Source organism: Papaver somniferum, chromosome 5 (assembly GCF_003573695.1).
Source record: "Papaver somniferum cultivar HN1 chromosome 5, ASM357369v1, whole genome shotgun sequence".
Classification (NCBI taxonomy): domain Eukaryota; kingdom Viridiplantae; phylum Streptophyta; class Magnoliopsida; order Ranunculales; family Papaveraceae; genus Papaver; species Papaver somniferum.
In genome coordinates, this window is record NC_039362.1 from 117,650,850 (window position 1) to 117,661,536 (window position 10,687).

The following is a 10,687-nucleotide window of genomic DNA, read 5'->3' on the forward strand; positions in this document are numbered from 1 at the left end:
TTATTATATTATATGATCGAATCATTTTTCATGCTTCAATAATAAAAAGGAAAGGAAAAAGAAAGGCGATGTCATGGTATTGTATATACTCTGAAGTTACATATTATAAGGTGGTTGATGAGTATTTATCATCATAAGGTTTGACATTTTGTTTGATAACCGGCAAATGTAGCGGAATATTCAGTTTATTCATTTTTTAAACTAATTTTTGATCATGTGTTTCTCTTAAATAATCGAACTCCAGAACCCTTTGTTTCATTTTTATTTCAAAATTTGTTAGCTGATTTTGTATATTCTAAAATCATGTTTGGGAGAATATGCAACATACAGAGATTAGATTGGAAAAGATGTACACCAGCATTAGTATCATCACAAAGAAGATCACTTATAGTCTTATGGATCATGTGTTTTGCTTCATTGGTTATAATATGGCAAAGAAATCTTCTAATTGATGGATTATGGGGTTCGAAAGTTGATGCAAAACCAATGCCTATGTTGAGACCATTTGCATTTAATTTGACTGAGTTTGGTGGTAAAGGTGATGGGGTTACTGAGAATACAAAAGCTTTTGAGAAAGCGATCATGGAGATATCGAAGTTGTGGAAAAAAGGTGGCGGCCAACTTAATGTACCACCTGGAGATTGGCTTACGGCGCCGTTCAATCTTACTAGTCATATGACTTTGTTTCTTGCAGAAGGTGCAACTATATTAATATTAGGCATTCAGGTGATATTTTCGTTCATGTTCTTTTTATTGTCTATATGCTGAATTTGTTTAAATGATAGATATAGGTGTATAATCGACTTGCCGGTGGTTACTGTGGATTGTTCGTGAGTTGAAAATTTAGGAATTTTTAACCCTTTCAAGACATCAATTTGAAGTTTGAAATATGGCAGAACGAAGAGTTGTGGCCCCTTATGCCTCCTCTACCATCATACGGAGGTGGCAGGGAGCATGCTGGACCTCGATATGGTAGTCTGATCCATGGTCAGCATCTCAAGGATGTGGTTATTACAGGTTTGATGCATTTCTTTTGCATGCTAGCTGTGATAACCAGCACAGCAGCAATCTATATGACATATTTTCGATGAATTTTTCTTCACTTGCCTACTACAGGTCATAATGGTACTATCAATGGACAAGGTCTGTCATGGTGGAAGAAGTACAAACAAAAGCTTCTGAACTACACGAGGGGACCACTTCTGCAGATATTATGGTCGAATGACATCCATATCTCGAACATAACCCTACGTGATTCTCCTTTCTGGACTATCCATCCCTATGACTGCAAGAATGTTTTCATCACAAATGTCACCATCTTAGCTCCTGTGTTTGGTGCTCCAAACACAGACGGAATAGACCCTGGTAAATGATGCTTTCATGGAACTTATTCAATTTATTTTTGCTTCGATCGAATCGGAGTTTCCTTAGGTAGCCACCGGCCTTCTTCCTTCCCAACCTCTGAATTTTTCTTATATGCAGATTGATGTGACAATGTGGTGATAAAGGACTGTTACATAAGTGTAGGAGATGACGGGATTGCAATAAAGAGTGGTTGGAATCAGTATGGAATTTCTTATGGCCGGCCATCAACAAACATTCTCATCCGGAACCTTGTTGTTCGTTCTACAGTTAGGTGAGAATCAGTCTGCAGCATATGCTAAGATTTAATGTTCCGCAACTTGGAAACACACCGATATACATGTCCTGAAATTTTTCGTCCTGGCCATCCTTGGCTGCTAATATTGTGGATCGCCTCATTGCCTGGGAAAAGATTTTGCTAACACAAAACTGCATTAAACCTGCAGTACATCTGTGCTTTAGTAGTTCTCATGGATTGTGGTGGCTTAAGCAGCCAGCTGAGCAATTCTTGTTACCATATAAGTCTGTCAAGTCTCCACCAGTGACATCGGGGAGTGGGATCTTCTCGTGCCATGTTAGAGCTGAATCATTTTGTTTCATTTATTATCCAACAGTGCCGGAGTATCTACTGGCAGTGAGATGTCAGCTGGAGTTTCAAACGTCACGGTGGAAAATGTTGTTGTTTGGAGCTCAAGACGAGCCATGAGGATCAAGACCGCCGCAGGAAGAGGTGGATACATTCAAAACATCACCTACCAAAACATCACACTCGACGATGTGCGTGCAGGGTTTGTTGTCAAGATTAATTACAATCAGCATCCTGATGCTGGGTACGATCCCAAAGCCTATCCAATCCTCGGCAACATAAGATTCATCAATATACCGTTGGGTGCAATAATTAAAATAAATAAAAAATCAAATAAGCAAAAGTTATTGATACTTATCTCCTTTATAATGGAATTGATCGGTTGACGTAATGAACGAGCTTCTCATATCTCCACAACAGCAATAAGGCAAAACTTTGGAAAAACAGAGTGAGTCACGTGTTCAACATGTTGCCCTTAAGACATTAGCGCCCGGCTACACTCAAGAATGATGTTATAGCCCTCACAGGACGGATATCTCCAGGATAAAACACCCTACTACACCTACTACTAGCATATGTAGTAGATGCTCAACTTGAGCTTGGCAACTCCGAAAAAACCGTTAAGGAAAATCGCGAACTCTTAAGAAACGCTATAAAATATTTTCCCTTAGGGGTCACTCTAAAATATAGAGCAACCCCTTTCCCATCGATTTTACAAAAGTAGTGAATTTCTTTATATAATGGAATAAAACAATTTAAGAAGTGGAAACTCCACAATGTGGGACTAATAAGTTTATATAGTTTCTTAAAACTACTAAAAATTGGAAACTCCACGATGTGGGACTAAAAAGTTTCATTCACAAAAGAAAACAATAAATTATAATTTTTTATTAAAACTTTAAGAAATTATTTTTTTATTAATTGTTTTCCAACAATCCCCCACATGAATGAAAACTCAATAAAACATGAAAACACAGATAGATCTTGGTAAATCAACATCCCAACCTCACGATCCAAACAGACTGATCGTGCAAGTGTTGAAATCATACTAGTCATTTCTACGTCCTCTCCCTCACACAAAAGTGTGTTGACCCCAGGGTCATACTATGGATTGCATAAATCATAATAGTATTGAGAGCTTTCATCTTTAGTTCTCACATGGTGAGACTATAGGTATCTTTCACCAAAGTGAAAAAGCATGAACTAGTGAACCCTTAGTGACCTTTAGGTCCTAAGTTCCAGTAATACCAAAACCATCAAAACGAAAATCACATAAAAAGCGCAGGAAATACCATTTTAGGCAGAGGTGTCCATGAGGTCTTGAACCTTTGCTTAGTGAGATATTACCGGAATTACTTGCTAGAGACAGTGAACTATGTCTTGAACTGCTAGCATTTGATGTAATTCGCGATAACAACCACGGGTGATATCTCCAAGATTGCTGCCAAGCTCGTGCCGTTTTGTCCAATTTGGCCCTGGACATATCCTGTTTCTCAGAATGCTCTAGAGAATCAAAGCTCATATTCTCATAGGAAGCGGCCCACTTCCTCATTCAGATAGGTGAGTTTCCATAAAGAGTGTTACTGCTACACCCCACTTCAATCTTAAATTGAAACTATAGAACTCATTAAGACTTCTTAAAAGTCATCCTTCACATGCAGTCACACTATCACGTCTACACCATAGGGAAGGGACAGAGAATAAAATTCTCTGATAGTGTTTACCTTTACCCACCACAAATTAGTTGTCTCATTCGAAACCTTGATCTTGGGATCTCCAGTCAGCAAGGTTGAGTATCCTTCATGGCAAGTTTAATTTATGAGCTTAAGCCCCTTCCCCTCGATGTTTCTAACTATCTCTTGGATAAACCTTTCGTCAAAGGTTGCGCGATATTCTCCTTGGACTTTATCCAATCAATGGAAATAACGCCGATTGAGATTAGTTATTTTCAGCTTTAGCTATTATAGCTTGGCTAACACAATGTATAGATATAGCTGGCACAGGCCTATGCCAGAGAGGAATGTCTTCTAAAAAGCATCTTAGGCACTCGGCCCCCTCTCGTGCTTTATCTACTCAATACTCTCAGATTCCATAATGAATTGAGCAATATATGTTGTTTGTAAATCTTCCAAAACAAACTGCTAGAGTGAAACATATCCACTCGTAGACTTAGACTCCTCTGAGTCAACTATCCAGTTTACATCACAAAGTCCCTCAAGGACAGCAAGATACCTTTCATAAATCAAATAAAAGGTAATAGAGTATTTTAGGTACCATAATACTCTACTCAGTGCATCAATGCTCTTTGCTCTGGACTACAATATCTACTTAACTTACTCACATATAGGCAATGTCTGGACTCTTACAGTTCATTAAATTCATCAGACATCCTATAACTCTTGAGTATTCAAGTTAAGATACTCCATTACCCTTTTTCTTGAGTCTACAAGAATAATCGTACGGAGTACAAGCAGGCTTACAATCACACTGATTGTATCTCTTAAGCAAAATTCAACATAATGAGAATGACTAAGACTACATATGTTAGATTATTTTCTAATCCTCATCCCTAAGATTACATCAACAGGGCCTAAGTCTTTCAAGTCAACGTTCTCATTCAGCGCATGTTTTTAGTGGAATTAATCACATCTATGTTTGTATCAAGTATAAGCATATCATCAACATACAAGCATACAATCACACAGGCATCCTTAACAAGTTACTTGTAAATATACTTGTCAGATTCATTAACTTAAATCCACTACACATTATCACATGATCAAATTTTCCATGTCACTGTTTACGTGCTTATTTATAAACCATACAAAATTTTGTTCAACTTACAAACTTTGTCATCATAACCTTTCACTACAAAGTCCTCAGGTTGGTCTATGTAAATTTCTTTATCTAATTCACGATTTTAGAAAAGCTGTCTTAACATCCATCTGATGTATCTCTAATTTGTTTATGACAGCAATAACAATTAGCATCTCAACGTAAGTAAATCTCGTCACATGTGGATAAGAATCAAGGAAATATACACCTTCTTTTAGTTTACAGCCTTTAGCTACCAGCTTAGCCTAATATTTTTCTACAGTTCCATATACCTAATGTTTCCTCTTAAAGACTCATTTACATCTCATGGTCTTACTCTCTGGAGGTAAACTATAAACCTCCCAAGTCAGGTTCCGACGGACTGAGTCCATTTCACTAAATGAAGCTTCTTACCAGAATGGGGTTTCAGTAGATATCAAGGATTCTTTACAAGTCCAGGGCTTAGACTACGCTAGGCATGTTATGAAGTCGGCTTCATAAGAAGTCTCAAGTCTAATTGTTTTACTTCTCTTAGGCTAAACCTTAACTTCATCTTCCTTTAAGATAAGTTCTGACTATTTGAAAATAAATCTAGGGGATCAACAACACATCTCTAATGAGGTACATGTTTAAGAATAAACATGTTCAAAGAACTCAGTATCTCTAGATTATGTAATAATATTCACAACAAAGTCAGAAAAATCACACCAAAAGTATGAAAAATAAGAACACACAACCAAAAATCTATATGTAGAAGTATACTCAGCATACCTTATATGAAGACACAATCACCATTTTTGGTTTTATCTAGTTCTTCTAGGAAGAGGAATGACAATCTTAGTCAAACACCCCCACACTTTGACATATTCATAAGAAGGTCATCTACCTTTCCATAAATCATATTGAGTTTCATCTGATCCTTAAGGGTACTATATTCAGGATATACTAGTTAAGAGGACTTCCTCCTCCCACAAGACCGCAGGTAATCCTGAACTAATCAACATGGTAATTATGATCTCCTTATAGATACAATTAATATGTTCAAGGCTTTTAATTGGTTATCAACTTCAAGTTTATACATCTTAAGGCTTCTAAGGCATCATCCTTATCCCTAAGCAATTATACAAGATAGTACCACGTACAATCATCTACGGAAGTTATAAACCATCTTTTACCATAGTGGATTTGGGTTGAACTCATGTCAACTAGGCCTAACTGAATTAATTCTAAGGGATTAGAATTACCATGAACATTTGTGCTAAAAGATTTTATAGCATATTCATTTAACTTTTGTGTTCAAGATCCAAACTAAATTTGGGTACGAAGCCTATGCTAGGCAGTTTATACATTGACTTATAATTTTACGGTTCCAAGTCTACCATGCAAAACATTCAAAGACACACAAAAGAAAGCACAAGAATCAACTATGTTCACTTCATCAGATTTTCCTTCAAACTTATATAGACCCTAAGTCCTATAATTGTTGCCTAAAAAATCAATACCCTTAGTTATAACAAGTTATCACATTTAATTAAGATCTTCAATCTTTTACCATCTTCAAGAGAACAAGATACAATATTATTTCATATGCTCGGAACATGAAAATTTCATTCAGTGTGAGAATATTACAGATATGAACTTATGCTCAACCTTTCCCTTTTATGCAACCTCTGTCGCAGATGAGTTACTCATATAGAGTTTCTCGACATCCCTTATCCTCTGATAAGAGGTGAACAGGTCTCTGTTTCAACAAACATACTTAGTGGCTCCGGAGTCCACCCACCAGTCTCTCACATTGGTTATTAAAATAACTTCCGACATCATGGTTCATTTTGTTTCAACTAAATTAGCATTAACTTTCTACTTATTAAGGTTTTATGTTGTCTACACTTTACTGCCGTATGGCCAGGAATTTTACAAACATAACAATCACCCTTAATTAAAGTAATGCCGGATTCAGTTTTACAAAACATACCTTTCTTATGAAGACTACGGTTAGATTTGTGTTTGATATTCCCGCCTTTGTCAGCTTTGGAAGACTTGTGTTCATCCACATGCGCCTTGTAACCATGTTCCTTTCCAATTTCATGTAACAATCTTCGTTTATATTCTGACCATGGACACAGTAATTTCCCAATCACCTAATACACCACATCTCACAAACCTTAGTTCCAAAACGGAAGATAAAATATGAGTTTTGAAGATAATATTTAGATTTACAAACTTCGTTTGAACCACCATATCAAAAAACTCATGATTACCCCATAAAAAATACTTTAGTTAACAACAAAAGTTTGCCCGTCAGAATTTTTCAGGAACATTTTTATGTTTTGTAAAATATCAAAAAAATACTTTTACAACTCCAAAAATTCTGAAATTTTACGTGGGTAACTATCAGGATGTCTACTACGTTGTGTCAAAAGGGTTAATCGAAATTCCTTCTAGGTTAAGATATAATCTCGAAACTCTACAGATGACCAAAAAATTCGTTTTTGTTTTTCACTCCACAATTAACATCCATGATTCACAAACCAACCAACCATTTTTTTTTATTATTACACATAGTAATGTCTTAAGATTGTTGGGTGCAATAATTAAAATAAATAAAAAATCAAATAAGCAAAAGTTATTGATACTTATCTCCTTTATAATGGAATTGATCGATTGACGAAACGAACGAGCTTCTCATATCTCCACAACAGCAACAAGGCAAAACTTTGGAAAAACAGAGTGAGTCACGTGTTCAACACTTTTTCCTTAAGACATTAGCGCCCGGCTACACTCAAGAGTGATGCTATAGCCCTCACAGGATGGATATCTCCAGGATAAAACACCCTATTACACCTACTACTAGCATATGTAGTAGATGCTCAACTTGAGCTTGGCAACTCCGAAAAAACCGTTAAGGAAAATCGCGAACTCTTAAGAAACGCTATAAAATAGTTTCCCTTAGGGGTCACTCTAAAATATAGAGCAACCCCTTTCCCATCGATTTTACAAAAGTAGTGAATTTCTTTATATAATGGAATAAAACAATTTAAGAAGTGGAAACTCCACAATGTGGGACTAATAAGTTTATATAGTTTCTTAAAACTACTAAAAATTGGAAACTTCACAATGTGGGACTAAAAAGTTTCATTCACAAAAGAAAACAATAAATTATAATTTTTTATTAAAACTTTAAAAAATTATTTTTTTATTAATCGTTTTCCAACATATACATGGTCAGGGAGTACGTGTGCCAGTCCGAATTCATGGAAGTCGAGGAATCCCCTTGAGAAACCTAACATTCCGAGACTTTTCAGTTGGAACATCGTACAAGAAAAAACATAGCTTCCAGTGTTCATTTGTACAAGGTCGTGTAATTGGTTCAATCTTCCCAGCACCATGTGAGAACCTTGACCTTCATGATGAGCAAGGAAACTTGATTAAACGCGGTGCACAAAATGTCACTAATATAGACTACGATTACTGAAGATAAGGGTTGCAGTTTGCCTGAGGCTCTAAATGATCATCGATATACCCAGCTTCAATCGATCACGTACCGAGCGGTAAATATAAGGAGGCAGATGGCGGAGCCTCATTTGCTGTTATTTACTAGTAGTCATCCCAATTCCTCTCATGACAATGATGATATGATATCAAACGCGTGTAGTAGTTTTCCTACTTGTGTAAGCAAACCCTTTTATCGGATTGGAGATGGCCAATTCCGCACCTCTTAGGCCCAGTGCCACCAACTACAGGGCAGACTTGATCCATCCAATTACTATATATTGGAATCATGATAATTTGAGCACCTATTTATTTTTTTTATTTTTTTATTTTTTAAGAAAACTTAGGCGGAGCCTAAGGATTTGGATTGCTAATAATGCAAGTGTGGTCATTGTTTAGACAAACATTAGACCCACTGCTAAGGTTCTTACAAGTTATAGCCAAATTCAAAGCTTGGAGATTTTGGGTTCTATGTAACAGTTTAAGACCCAATAAAACAAAAGTTACAGGTTTGATATGTAATAGGGATTCTTCATTCGATGTCTGTTTTTCCTTGTGGTAGTTTCTACTGAATCTTCCTTTGATTGCTTGGATGTAGAGAGTGTTGAAGTGCTCCAGGATTTCACTTGTTTCAGCATGTATTTCTATGTTCATGTGTTGCTTTTCCTCCTCCCATTGAAAGGCTAAGTCTGCTCCTCCTGTGGCTCCTTCTGCTCCCCACTGTCTTGTGTGTCCTCTGCTATCAACATAGTTGCCTGCAAAATCAGTAATAGTTAGTGCAGAGAAAAACTGATAAGTGTTGGGATCCTGAATAGTACAAATTTTGATTAAGAAACCAAAGCTCTGCTTGTGTTGTTGGATCCCAACAATAGTTCCAGGAGTAGCTATATGGGATTCATTCTCAATGATATGCCCCTGAGTATTCAAGGCATGGCAATGTAACTTGTGAATTATGTTGTGATCACAGAGATGTTGTTGAATGCTGAGAGTAGTATTCTTAGCATTAGGAGAGATGTTTTGGAAAACTAGATCACATCTAGCCTTCCAAATGAACCAACAAGTGGTAGCATAGATGCAGACATTATGACTGATGTTCGCATTGTGAAACCAGTCATTAAACCAGTCCATGAAAACAGTATGGTGACCAAATAAGCCATAATTTCCACCTAACATTTGCTGCCAGACTTCAGTGGCGGCAGGGCAGTTGAGGAACATGTGTGTCATAGATTCCTCCCCACAGTTGCATAATTTGCATATGGGATCAATATAGTGGAGAATGCTTGCAGTTTTGGCATTAGTTGGCAGAATTTCATGAGCACATTTCCAGAGAAAAATTTTGACAGCTGGTTCCACTTCCAAGTTCCATATAGCTCTCCAGTCTCTTGTTGTTTGATCATTTCTATAGAGATTCTCTATTTTAGCTTTGTATAAAGCTTTAACAGAGAATTTTCCTGTGTTGTTGAGTTTCCAGTGAATACTGTCTTCTTCTCTGGGGTGAATATCAAGATTAGTGATGACTTGAGCAGTGTCAGAGCTAAAGATTTGTTGAATGAGCTGAATATTCCATTCCCTTTGATCTGTCATTAGGTGAGCTAGCAGTTGGATATCATTGGGGCAGTTAGCAGGTTTGATGAGTTTGTCAGTTGAAGTAGGTATCCAAAATTCCTCCCAAATTTTTATTGTGTTGTCATTTCCTATTCTCCATTCACAGTGTTGATGAATGTTCTGAATACCCTCTAAAACCCCTTTCCATATCCAGGAGTCTCCATCTTTAGCTTTGGTGTTCATGCTGAGAACATTTCTTCCCAATAAATATTTGGCATCCATCAGTTGGTACCAGAGAGAATCCTTGTCCTGCTCCAATCTCCATCCTATTTTTGTTATCATGGCACTGTTGAAAAGCTCCATATTCATAAAACCTAATCCACCAAGCTCCTTAGGTTTGCAAATGGTTGTCCAGGATTTTGGGTAGTAGCCTGTGGGGTTTTCCAGGTTCTTTCCCCAGAAGAAATCTCTTTGCAGTTTGTTCATATCTTGACAGGTTTGCTTTGGGATTCTGAAACAATTCATTTGATAGATGCTCGCTGTAGAGGTGACAGATTTTATTATAACTTCTCTTCCAGCTGGGTTCAGTGGGGAATTCTTCCAGCTAGACAGGTTTCTCTTCATTTTATCCACTCCTGGTTTGAAAGATTGGATCTTGCTTCTATGGGTAAATAAAGGAGAGCCTATATACTTGTCATTTGTAGGTAGAATTTGAACTCCAAGCAGCTTGCAGATAATAGGCATAAGAGCTGGATCAGTGTCCTTGCTGAAGAAGACTCATGATTTGCTGAAGTTGATGAGTTGGCCAGAAGTATCTCCAAAAATGTTGAGGATATCCTTGAGATTCTGTGCTTCAATAGTGTTTTCCTTACAGAAAACCATACAATC

General features: G+C 37.0%; 1 pseudogene; it reads left to right on the forward strand.

Annotated features, from left to right (window-relative positions):
* The first annotated feature begins 303 nt into the window (after window positions 1–303).
* Window positions 304–8,237, forward strand: LOC113277733 (annotated as a pseudogene).
* Window positions 8,238–10,687: the final 2,450 nt, after the last annotated feature.